Source organism: Tubulanus polymorphus, chromosome 2 (genome assembly GCF_964204645.1).
Source record: "Tubulanus polymorphus chromosome 2, tnTubPoly1.2, whole genome shotgun sequence".
In the NCBI taxonomy this organism is placed as follows: Eukaryota; Metazoa; Nemertea; class Palaeonemertea; order Tubulaniformes; family Tubulanidae; genus Tubulanus; species Tubulanus polymorphus.
The window spans coordinates 16,846,747-16,861,689 of record NC_134026.1 but is presented as its reverse complement, the minus strand read 5'-3'; positions in this window follow the sequence as shown (position 1 = coordinate 16,861,689).

The following is a 14,943-nucleotide window of genomic DNA, read 5'->3' as shown; positions in this document are numbered from 1 at the left end:
ATAAAACTAAAGAACATGAAGCTAAAAAGTTAAAAGGAATAACCAAAAGTGTAGTAGAAAAAAATATTCATTTTAAAGATTACATCAATTGTATATTTAATGAAGAAGTTAGAAAACATAAAATGAAATGTTTAAGATCTGAAGATCATGAAATGTATATTGAAGAGATAGAGAAGATAAGTTTGAATCCATTTGATGATAAAAGATATATTTTAGATGATGGAATCCACACAGTCGCCTATGGTTGCAATTTAGATGAATATATTAAATTCAAAAGAGAAGAAACAAAAGAAAATGAAATTATGAAAAGGATTCTAACGTGTTAATAAATTTCAATAAAAATTTGTATAATAAATGGAGAGTAAACAAGTACACAATGAATTCTTAGATAGAATTAAAGATACCACAAATGTAAAATCTGTAGATTATAAATTCAAAAAGTTAACAGAATTAACAATTCACAAGAAATATTTAATTACAAATATTGTTACAGTTACTAACAAATATGGAGATAAATTAGTTATACACTTAGAATATGAAGGATTAAAAGGAAATACATATAAATTCAGAACATATTTACCGGATAGATTTCATAGATTATCAAGTGAAGATCTAGAAGAATTATGTTCTGGAGATTTCTATTTCGTATACAAAGGTAAGAATGAAAAAGGACACCATGAAATAGATTTCGAATAAGAAAATATGTAAAATAAATGGCAGAATTAAAAGAATACAGAATATATGTTGATTCTAGAAAACTTACAAATTATAAATCTCATAATTTACTAATACAATTAGATAGAGAATTTAAGAATTGTGTTGATTTAAAATTAGTAAATATAAGTTTATGTAATTCTTTTTATAATATAACAGCTAAAAGTCTTGAACATTTATTTTTTTCAATCAAGAGTAAGGATAAATGGAATTATCTATTTTTAAAACCAGGATTATATAATTTAAATACATTAGCGCAGGAAATTAATAAAAAAGCTCGGATCAAATTAGGTAGTGATACTAAATTTAACATTAGATTTTTGAAAAGTGATAATTCTAATAAAATGAAGATAAGGTTAGCTCATAATGAAAAATATCAATTTTCAGTTAAAAAACCTATAGCTAAACTATTAGGAATTACACCAGATAAATATTATTCAAATGTTGATACTACATCAAATATAATACCTTTTACACACTTTTATATTTATTGCAATTTAATCGAGCCTACAAAAACTTTCGAAGCAACTAAAGATATAACTTGTAATTCTGGTTTACTAAACATTTTTCCATTGAAGAATGTTAAAGAATTTGGAACACAAATAAATTATAATTTAGCTGAATGTGATTTTAAACCTTGCATTCCTAAATTTAATAATTTTAAATTAGAAATAAGAAATCATAATGGATACTTAATTGATTTAAATATTTTTCCTGTGATATATGAATTAGTTATAAGATGTAGAGAGTAATTTTTCACCTATATAAATGAATATAACTGTTGGACCGAGTATATGTTTTGGATTTGATTTTAAACGTGAGAAAGAAATGAAATTTAACATTAATGATGTAATAACACATATTAAAAATATTGCATTTTCTAATGAAACAACATTTGAGTATGAAACAACAATAGATAAAGAAACTTTTAATGTAGAAAAGATTACCGAGTCTTTAAGATTTTATGAATTAGATGAAGATTTTATCATATATGATATTAAAAACATATTATCCAAAATATATGATAATCATAAAACTAGTAATAAAATAAATGTTGAATTAATCATAAATAAGTTAACTAAATATTTTGATGATAGTAATTTTTTTGATAAATAAATGAGTGATAATAAGTGGATAATAACTGGATTATATAATGGCGCATTACTATCAGTTGGAACTGTTGGTTATTCAATGGTATTAAAAAAAGTATTCAAAATGGGAAGTGTTAATGTTGATAGATTTGATATAAATGATATCTTAAAATTAACATTAGCAGTTACTTTATCTAATTTAACTATTGATTATTTGGAAAAACAAAAATATATTCCTCCCATATAAATGCGTAATTTTTTTACTAAATAAATGGCTTCTGCAATTATAACTATTATAGGATCGGCAATTGTTAACGCTTTAGCATTTACTGGTGGTGGTTATTTATTTAAACATATTGATAAAAATAGTTCATTAGGAGAACAAAGAAGACATAACTTAGCATTAGAGAAATACAATAAAGCAGCAGAAGAATATAGAGAAAAGAGACAAAACTATATGGATTACATCAATAAAGAATTATATAATCAGAAGATTTCACATAGAGATTTTCAATCAGTTGATGATGCAATGAGTTTATATAACGCAGTAACTAATAAAGAAAAATTACATCTATACAAACCTAAATTATCAGATTATTATACCCCAAGTAAAGAACAACAGAAATATGAAATAATTTGGATTTTAGGTGGAACTGTTATTGTTATATTTGTTGCTTATAAGTTTACTAATTAATTATTTATTATTTTTTGTTAAATAAATGGAAGATAAAGTTGATAATATTGATATTATTCCTCATGATATAAATAAAACTAAATTAAAAACATATTTAGAAAAACAAATATTAGAATTTGAAAGTGACTTAAAGATAAAAAAGAAAAAATATCTAAAAAGTAAAATTATATATTATTTGATTATAAGTGGTTCGGTTACAATTAGTTCTGTAATAACATTTCTAGCAATATTCAGTCCATTAACACCTTTAGCTATATCAATTGGTGTATTAGGATTAAGTTCAAGTGTTTTAACTGGTATAAGTTCAAAATTAAATATAAAAAGTAATAAAGAAAAAATAAAATCTAATATAAAAGAAATTAATAAATTAAAGAATACACTAGATTATATAATAAGTTTAAATGGTCATATAACAGTTGAAGAACAAGATAAATTATTAAAAGAATTAATAAATTATTAATTTTTTAATTATATAAATGGGGTTTCCAAAAGCTTTCCAATATAATAAATCAATTAAATATAATATTCCGGCAATAGATTTTAAGAAAAATATTACATATAAAAATATAGTTTTAAATTCATTAACTAATTTAGAAATTTATGTTAATGAATCACAGTTTTTTATTTCTAAAATGGAAAATATATTTAATACATATGAAGTTACTTTTACTCGAGATGAGTATCATAAATATAAAGTAAAATCTAATATGAAATATTGGCAGAATCAATTAAATTTTGCTGTTTATTGTGCAACAACTGGTTGTGGTATAAGTTGGAATGATCATTTAAATAACTTAGATAAAAATTTGAAGTATTCTGATTTAAAATTAATTCACACAATATTTAGATTTCACACATATTTTCAAATCAGAATAATATTAAATGAATTAGAATGTCTTTTACCCGGGTCTAAATATTTTAAAGAATTAGATAATAATATTAATATATCCAAGTTTTATAAAATATGTAATGAATTTAATATAAATATTAATTCCGATTTTAGAGCGCATGGTAAATTGCAAGGTGTTGGTGAAGAGTTTGAAATAAAAAGAATTGATTATATGCATAGAATTTCAGCTTATCATAATTATAAAATTGATAATAATAATGGTTGGGTTAATTTCATTTTAGAAAATGGTGAAGGTTTTACAAAATCAGGTATACAAAGAATAAATCAATCTATTAGAATTTATTTGATATGTATTCTAGGCGCCCAAGTTGAAACAAGATCCCCAATAATTGGAAATGATAACACTTCATTCGATGCGCAGAAACAGTTTAAAGTTTTATTTGAAGATTCAATTCATAATGATAAAAATAGATCGATTCCAGAAAACATTATAAGATATCAAAATTATTTAGATAAATCTCATGTAAGACTTAATTATTGTATAGGCCCTAATCTATTAATTATTTCTAATGATTTAGTATTAAAGATGGGAAATATAATTGGTTATAATAATCTAATTAAAACTGCAACAATAAATAATTCATTTGGATTGAATGATATAAATAAAAAGATTATTACTGCTCCAAAATTAATGGAAGGTGAAAAAAATAAAAAACACATTCAATCAACAGAAACTAAAACTAAGAATATTAAATTGGTTAATGATTCTAAAATAAAAGATTACAATACATCAGAAAATAATAGAACTGATAAAATTCAACATGATATAATTAAACTAAATGATGATAATAAATCCCATGAAAATACTAAATTAGCTATAACTTGTATAGGAATTGTAATCGGAGGAATATTATATTTTAAATTTTAATTTTTTTATTATGTAAATGGATGTAGAAGGTGGAGAAGATTATGAAATGGGAGAAATGGGAAATGATAATGAAGGATATATTGATGATGATTATAATGATGCAGGCGCTAATATCGATAATGATGATGAATCAGCATATAATACTAATTTAGGTGAAGATGATGATTATGATGATGATGATGATCCCGAATTACGTGAAAAATTAAATAAATATTTAGAAGCTCCTGAAAGGGGTAGAATTTCAACTAGAAGAGAAAGAAAAGAATTTATGGAACTATTAGAAAAACAACAAGAAAAATATCCTGATAAACCTATGGAATTATTTAAAATGAAATCTAGAGTAACAGATACAATTGTTAACGAATTATTACCATCAGTTGTAACAGATGAAATTGATACTGAAGGTGTTGTAGAACAAATTTTTAAAGATGACCCATATTTCACAAATAATTTAGAATTTAAAAATGATGCATGGTATTATCATCTTGATTTAAATAGGAATATTGTAACAATTCAATTATCTAAAATGGGTCAAGAAAATATTTTTGAACCTGAAATGCGAGCAACATCTACAATTGAAAATTCAAAAGGTGGTAGAGAATTTCTCAGAATTATATGGAATGCACTCGATAGAGTAAATGAAGAAGAACCAATTCCTAAAATTGATATAAACAAATATTCACCATTTAAAAATCCAAATCCTACTGATTTTGATCCAGAAATGGAAGAGAATAGAAATCGATTAGATAGATTGAGATCTTCAACACCCGAAACATCGAGAAGAGACACTCAACAAATTGATAATGATTCAAGTCAATTACAATTAACATTAGAAAAACAAATTGATAGATTAAGAGATTCAGAAGAACTGATGAATAGTATATCAGATACATCTGGTTCTGACACTGGAATAAATCGAATACAATATTTACTAGAAAAAGGATTTCTTAATTTAACTGATGAAGAATTAGAAGCATTTCCTGAACAAATACGTAGAGAAATTAAAGGTATACAAGTATCAGCTGATGAAATTGCTAATATTAAGATGAGATTTTCTAAAATAACCTTGTTAGAAAAAGAATTAGTTAATGTAGATGAAGAATTAAAACAATTAGAATTAAATAGAGATTTTAATGTAGTTTATGAAGCTGATTTTGAAAGCAGAAAGTTAGCTTTAGTAAAAGAAATAGATGATTTAGAATATAACATAAAATTACAAAAAGAAGAAAGAGATATATTATTAAAATCATATGATCTTAATCATATTAAAAAATTAAAAGTTATTTTTAAAGATTTGTTGATTGAACCAGATTCTGAAATATCATTAAAAGATAGAATAAAATTGTTATTTAAATTAGAAGGAATAACAATTCTTTCAATTCTTACAGGTGTAACTATGGTATTTACAACAATTGGTTTAGCAATATCAAATGCTTTAAAATCTACTCCTACTCCTAATAAACCAGATAAACCTCCAGGAAATAATTCTATACAAGATAAAGTTAAAGATGGTTTAAAGAAATTAGCAAAATATTTATGGGAACTATCAAAGAAATCTGCTGCAGCTTTACCTGGAGTTATTGCATCAATTGTTGGTTTTATATTGAAATCTGCAGGAAACATTATTAACTTTGCTGCTGAACATATTATTTTATTTTTAATTACAGTTGTAAGTGCTATTATTTTTGGTTTAGTAAATATGATATCAAAAAATATCAAGTAAACCATGATATCAAAAAATATCAAGTAAACCATGATATCAAAAAATATCAAGTAAACCATGATATCAAAAAATATCAAGTAAACCATGATATAAAAAAATAAATAATTAATTTTTTTGTTAAATAAATGAGTGGGAGTTATATAAGTCCTTCAAAGATTTCTAGAATATCTAATGCTATTAAAGCAGAAAGATCACATCATATAATTACTCATAACCCTTCAAATATTAATCCCGATGAAACTTTATACGTTAGAATCCCTCGATTAACACAAAATACTTTTTATGTTCCAAACAGTATTTATTTATCTGCTGATATAAAAGTAATTGGTAATAATAATAATTATGTTGTTGATAATGTTGGAAGATATTTGATTAAAAAGTTAACAATAAAGATTGGTCCGGAAACAGTTTTCTCATTAGATGATTATAATTTATTTATGCATTATAAAGATTTATGGTTAACAAAAGAAAACAGAAATAATATGATATTTCAAGGAATCCAATCAGAAAACCAAAATAAATTAAGATCAGAAGCTAATAGCGCAATATTAACAAATGATGTAGATAAATTGATAAAAAGTATATATGGAAGCAAATATAAAATTCCATTAGACTTTGAATTGATAAATAATAATGCACCTTTATATAAATACGCAATTCAAGAAGATGTTATATTTGAGATAACATTTGCTCCTGTAAATGAAATTGTATTATCTAGCGTTAATAAAGATATGAGTTATAAATTATCGAATATATGTTTAGAATATGATACAGTAACTGATGAAAATATTGCTAGAACAATTCAAACTCAATACAATCAAGGATTTTCATTATTATATGATTATATTGATAAATTTAAAACTGTAACTATTAATGCAAATGATGAAATAATAAATGAGAATATTAACTTCCCAAGAAGATCTATTAAAGGTATATTAATATTTTTTACCATTGGAACATATACTAATGGTGCAATAAATGTTGACAATTATTATAATCCTGAAATAACAAAAGTAGAAATAACAATCGAAGGTATAGCGAATAAAATATTTTGTCAAGGAATGAGAATGATAGATCAATGGGTAGAAATTAAAAAACATTTTATGAATGAAAAAGTAAAATCATTTGAAAATTGTAACATTAATCAAATTGATTATTATACCGGTAATAAATATGCATTATGGTTAGATTTTAGAACAACTGAAGATAATTCATTACATGGTTCTGGAAAAAAACTACAAAACACTAAAGATGGAATACAATTATTCATGACAAAGAAAAAGGGAATCAAAAATTTTAAAATGCACATTTATATTATATCTGACGCGCAATCAAATATTGTAAATCCACAATTAGATAGTGTTATGTATTAAAATTTTAACTTTAATAAAAATGTATATAATAAATGGAAGGAGGTAAACTATATGAAAGAATCAAAGCTGATAAAGAAATCAATGATGATTTGTATTATGTAATACCTTATAAAAGAATAAATGAATATATTGGAACATTTTTATTAAATGAATTAAATCAATACAAAGAATATTTAATTGAACGTAATAATAATATTGAACCTAAAATAGATAATAATATTGAACCTAAAATAGATAATAATATTGAACCTAAAATAGATAATAATATTGAACCTAAAATAGATAATAAGAATGATATTAAATATAAAATAGAAGATGAAACAGGATATATATCTTATAATATACCCTCTACAACATATGATATTGAATCAAAAAAGACAAATGAAAAATATTGTGACGTATGTAAACAGTATAAAAGTTATAAGAATTGGGCAACTCATCTTAATTCACTCAAGCATAAGAAAAATAAGAATAATGATAATGATAGTGAAATTGATAATGATAATGTTAAATAAGATAAATATTGTGAAGAATGTGATAAATATATAAGTAGCAGTAATTTTTCAAAGCATAAATTAACACAGATACATTTGGATAATATAGAAAGAAATATATGTGAAAAGTGTAATGTTGTTGTATTACCTAAAGATAGAATTAAACATGTTAATTCTTTTGAACATACAATAAAAGCTGCTGATTTAAATATCCTTTATAGAGTACCAAGTGCATTTTTTGATATCGAAAATAATGATCATAGGAAATTATATAGATCAATTTTTATCGATTATGTAAGAAATAATCCAAAACAAGTATTATCAGATATTGAAACTGGTCGGACGCTTTTAAAAATTGATTATTGGGGCATATATTATTTCATCAAATTTAAAAGGATAGATTTTTTAACAGAATTGAAAAAAGTTGCTGTTAATGATAATAAAAGTGATAACTTTGATGAAATAATTCAATACTATAGTTATGAAGATTTTTCACGGGATGTTATAAATAAAATAAGAAATGAAGCAAAAAATAAATATAAAAATATAAGTGAAGACAAATTAAACCAATATATTTATTTAACTTATGAATTCTTTGCTAAGGGTTTGAATGTGGTTGATGGTTATCATTTTAAACTATTAGGTGAAAGAAGATCACAAGAATTAAGAGATGCATGGAGAAAATTGTTTTCAGAATTAGAATCAGAAAAGTAATTTAAAATATGAATATAATACCCTTTGTGTCTTTATTGTCTTTAGTAGTTTAGTAGTTTTAGTACATAAAGAATAAATCTTTATTTTATTTGTAGTGAATAAAATTATTTTTAAAACTACTAAACTACTAAAGATAATAAAGACATAAATATATATATAACACTGTTTCAATAATTATATTTATTCATCTGATGGATTTTATATATTACTGTTTCAATAATTAAATCTATTTATCACACATATTTATTATATATATCATAAATTTATCATTTATAAAAATTATTTATATATTTATTTTTCTAAGTACTAATTAAATAAAGATTTATTCGTTATATACTAAAAGTACTAAACCTACTAAAGATAATAAAGACATATAGATATAATAAATATCATAAATTTATTTATCTTACAGATTTATTATATATATTTGATTCAGTAATGATAAATCTATGGTGTTTGTTATGTCTTTATTATCTTTAGTAGTTTAGTAGTTCTATTTTATTTTTAAAGTATTAATAAAATAAAGATTTATTCTTTATGTACTAAAAGTACTAAAGTACTAAAGATAATAAAGACATTAGGGTATTAGGTATTAGGGTATCTAATACATAGGTATACAAATAGTTATTTTATAAATTTATATTCATATGGAAATTGTAATCTCAAGTAATTTTGAACCTTTATTATTCTTTAATTTATTCATATATTCATCATGTAATTCAGTAGGTATAATTTGATTTTCTTCCAATGATTGTTGCATAGATTTTTTATCTTTGTTATAAAATAAAACTAGAAATCTTATATTCTCTCTAAAATCTTTAACAATTGAATTATATTTTTGATTTAAAACCCATGTTATCCCAAAATGTCTACCAGAGAAAGCTAAATAACATAACTCACTTTCTCTAATTTTAGAATCATGTAAATTTGCGCAATCATCAATAATAAATAATGTATTAGATCCTTTATAAATATCTAATACAATTTTTATACAATTATCTAAATTTTCTTTTACTGTTTTAGGATCTAATATAATAAACTTTTTTATCTTAACTATATCTCTATTATATGTTTTATTCATTTCATAAGTAGGACAGAATAATATTATATTATCAAAATGATTTTTATAAATAGTTTCTAACAAATCTAATATGAAATGTGTTTTACCACAATTTGTAACTCCAGTAACTAACATATTATGTGGTTCAAATATAAATAAATGTTTATTCATTTATTCTTTTAATTTTACTAGATAAAATCCATTCATTAAATTTATCATCGTATCCTTTATATTTCACCAAAGAATACTTTTTTCCTTTAAGAGTTTTTGTTTTCAATACTTTTTCTATTTTGTATTCTATTTCATCTGGATTTGGTACTAATGATAATTCTTGTTCATAAAAATAACCTAATATTTCTTCATCTTTTAAATCTTCTAATTTATAAACAAAAGGTTTAGTTAATATTATCTTTTTAATCTTGAATATTTCTTCAGTAAAACTAGGGGTATAACCTTTATAAAATGTTTTTCGATATTTAGAAATTCTAACATGTTGTCCTATTTTAAATTTAGGTTCTCCAAAATCATGTGTAACAAATGCTCCATATAAATTATTCCAAACTATTTCTGAATTTTCTTCTTTTCTAGCTTGTATGGGTTTCATATTTATAGAACTATGTTTAGAATTATTATAACCTTTCACTAAATCATCTAACACATCGATATATTTATATGTTTCATTAGCGGTGAAATATTTCCACATTCTAGTTTTCAATGTTTTATTAAATCTTTCTATAACAGATGCTTTTTTATCTGAATGTGTTGAAAAATATTCTACATCGTTATCAGTTAATAGTTTTTTAAAATGTTTGTTATAAAATTCCTTACCTTCATCAAATTGTATTTTATCTGGGATAGCTTCTTTAAATATAGATTTAAAAGCATTTGTAACTTCTATACCAGTTTTATTTTTAATCGGGATACTCCATGCGTATCTACTGAATATATCTATAACATTCAGTATCCAGAAATATCCTTTGTTGTATTCCTCTAAGTTCTTCATGTCAATTAAATCTGCTTGCCATTGCTGGTCAATATATGAAACCATTACTTTTCTTGTTAAATATTTTTTATCCATCTTTTTATGAATTTGATATGTGGGTTGATTTTGTAACCATGATTTTAATTCACTATATTTTATTTTTTCTTTATCAGATTTAATTTTATCCCATAATTCCGAAACACTTGAATATGATACTTCACTTTCTGGGTTATAATATAACTCTCTTAAATATTGTTCTTTTTTCATCATATTTTAATCCATTAATAATATTTTAGATTTAGTTTCAATGACTTTATGATTTGACTTATTTTCGGGTATGATAGGTTTATTGTCATTGGAATCATCTTTATCATCAGATTTGAATTTTGATTTATATATTACACCGGATAATATAATAACTGTTACTAATCCAATTGTAATATATAATTTATAATTACTTCCAGCATTAGAAGAATTAGATGGATTATCATTTGAATCAATACCACCGTGTGGGTGCTGTACGGCACCATCAGATAATTTCTGTGATTCATTTATATCAGTTAATTTCTTTTTCTTAGCTTTTTTTAATTCTGAAGATCTTTTACCTAATTCTCTTGCCCATTTAATTTGTTTCTCGGATCTAGCCTTTTTCTTAACTCCATCACTCATTTATTTTAGTTAATTTTTGTTCTGATTCATTTTCTGTTTCGACGTTTTGTTGTAGTATATCTGTTTCGTTCTTACCTGATTTATATTCCATAGGTTTGATGTTCGAAAATGTTATAACTTCAGTAGAAATCAATGTCATAACCGATCCTAATTGAAATGAAGCATATCCAACCCATTTTTGTAATTCAGTCATAACTAAATAGTCATTTTTCAAATCATTATATAATTTATTTTCATCATCAATTGGTATTAACTGGTTACATAATTTTGAATAACATTTGACAATACCATCTGAAATAGAATCATTTATTCTAGCTAATCGAGCTTCTTCATAAATCTTAAAATATTTTATTACTTTATCTGGTTTCATGGAGTCTAGTTCTTGAAAAGTTATTATTTTTCCCAAGAAATCCTTAGATTTCCCGCCAGCAATTAATAATTCAAGATGATGCTTACAATATAAATAATATTCATAATCTATATTGTTATTAACTTGAGTAGAATTAGTTACAACTGTATCTTTATTATCACTAATACCTAAATCATCTAATGTCTTTTCAATATCAATATTATTCTTATTAGATTTCTTTGACATTTATATTAGAGAAATTTAATAAGAATAGTATTATAAGTATTCTTCAAATGATACTAGATAGTTAAAGTTAAAGAATTCTAGTATTGACTACTGATACTAGCTATTTGAATTTAAAGAATTTCTATTTGAATCTATTCAAAATATAAAGTATTCTCTTTTGAAAAGAAAGTATTAAAAATATAATAGAATTCACTAGCTAGTTGAAGTTATTGTTTTTTTATTATATTTTATTTAAATTAGGATTTAGATTATCTCACTACTATTGTTTATCTATAGGAGCAGTAATTATAACTGTCCAGATAAGTCATTTCGGATTCTCGATAATAAATCCTAAAACTGAAAATAAATTCAAAGAAACGACTGGTGGAAATACTATTTCATAAACAGATATATTTATTATACACATTTTAGCGATCGATAATAGAACAATGGAGAACAATAGAAATGCGGTCCAATCGGACCGGTTATTGCGCAATACACAGTTATATTTTTATTCTAACAACGATCAATAATAGAACAATGGAGAACAATAGAAATGCGGTCCAATAGGACCGGTTATTGCGCAATACTTAGTTAACAGTAAACAATCAATACAGAACAACCGCCGCCATTAACAACGATCAATAGTAGAACAATGGAGAACAATAGAAAAGCGGTTCAATCGGACCGGTTATTGCGTAATACTTAGTTAACAGTAAACAATACAATATTAAAACAGATATATACAACATTTTTTGATATCTATATTATAAAGACCTTCAGTGTTATAATTTATAATTTTGTCCAGAATTCTTTAATTACTGGATTGTTTCCAATCATTTCTTCAATTTCTGGTAAATATCTGACTACTTCACTAAATGCTAATCCTAATATTTTGAATTTTTCGTATTTTATTAATCTACCTACTCTTCTCAGTTTTCTTTCAAAACCAGCACTGATATCTATGTTCTTTTTAACCCACAGTCCCCAAGAAATCCCCTCAGTTTCTTTATCAAACATTGAAAACCCTATATTTAGATAACCCCCGAAAATGATGTGGTCCCATAGGTGATTTGCTTTTCTATTTAATATGGTTTTATAACTTTTTTTTAAGATATCAGTAATTTCAGCAAATGAAATAACTTCTACACTTTGTATTTCCGGAAAGTTTAAATGTCCTGTGTCAATGATTAATTTAGATTTTAAAAACTCGTTCAACTCTTCTCCACTCATTTTCTTTGTTTTCGATTCTTTGAGCCCCAACAGCAATTTGAGTCGCGTTGCTGGTAATTTTGGTAATTGTAATTCGCGCGGTAATTGTTTATTATGTATTACATCACTCAGAATTTTCACCATTTCTTGATGATAGTCCAAATGTTCTTGTAATGTTTGTGAAGTTTGTTCGTCAATTACGAGAGTTTCATCCTCCATTTCTATTGATTCCTGAGTTTCACTATCTATCGTTTCTGGTTCCTCATCCGTTGGTTGACTTGGAATTTCTGGTTGATCTCTGTATTCCATTTTAATCTAAAAGATGTTGTGAAAATGAATTACTGTACTTAAATATGTTTAAAGGTTTCCCTACTTCATAATAACTACAAAAAACGGTACTTACATTTAGATTTAGAACTGTAAACTGTGTTTTGAGAGAGAATATCCAATACGTACTATGTATGTGAAAGTTGATTTCTAACTGCCGACGTGGCGCACGTTCGACCAAACTAATTACTTCTGCACAGATGTTCTTTATGATGAAGTTAATTAATTTAGAATTGAAAACAAGATATATTTGGCAACATATGTTTTAGTAGTAAGCAAAAGCTATGTATTATATACATACAAAGCTCAAATAGAATTGCCAGCTTTCTAACCACTAATCAAAACCTCAGAATGCGGTTGATTCTGTGAAATACTATTCCATAATTCAACAAATGTCTTTGCTTTATCCAGTTGATCTAAATATAACTGTAAATCTAGTTTATTGGATTTAATAATGTTTTCCTTCTTTTCTAAAGGCCTTAAATTTCTCCAGTTCCAAATAAGTTTTTTATTGTATTCATCATTCATGTCAAATTTAGAAATCGGCAACACGTGATCAATATGAAAGTATTCACCATAATTATCTATATTCATTTTATCGTCGAATTGATATATTATCCATGATTTGAGAAATTCATCTGAACAACCCAATAGATTAGATAATGTGTATGAGTTACTGTCTTTACTGAATAATTGCGTTAATCTAGACCGTAAACATTGTTTTAATCTAAAATTAAGATCTGTTTTATATTTTTCTCTCATGTATTCTGTCATATAATCATTGTAAGCTTCTCTATTATCTTCTCGGTATTGTTTGGTATATAGTTTAGCACAAGTTTTACAACAATTTTGAAAACCATCTTTGCTAATCTTACGCTTACTAAATTCTGTTAAAGCTAATTTATCTAATTCACATTTAGAACACTTTTTGTAGTATATGTTTATAACACCAGTGTTATTTGTAATATTTATAGTTTGTGGTTGTTCCGGCTCCATTTATTATACATATTTTTATTAAAATTGATTAACATTTTAGAATCCTCTTCCATTTCTTCGACCAACGTCATCCTTTTTCATTCCTCGCTGCTTTTGATAAGTTCTTTCGATTCCTTGATAATAAATTCCTCAACGTATTGTTTATTATTTGGATCAGTGTTCCATAATTCAATAAATTTCTTTCCCTTTGTTAACTGTTCTGAATACTCTAGTTTCAATTTATTCTCTAAATGTGTTCTAGTTTTATTGTGTCTTGCTTTTTGAGACTTGTCTATATCGATATTACATGTTGGGCAGTAGTATTTATTTGCTTCCATTTTAATACTATATTTTTTATTAAAATTGATTTTAGAAGTTCAATGATTTAAATGTTATTCATATATATGTGAATATTTTAAGAGTAATAGGGGTAATGGGCTTTCGTATCAAAGGTTTAATGATCGAGTTCATTAATAACAAATATTAAAAGTAATTAAAAAACTATAATATATTTTCATAACCGCGTGTATTTCGGTTGAATAATAGAATAATTATTATCATTT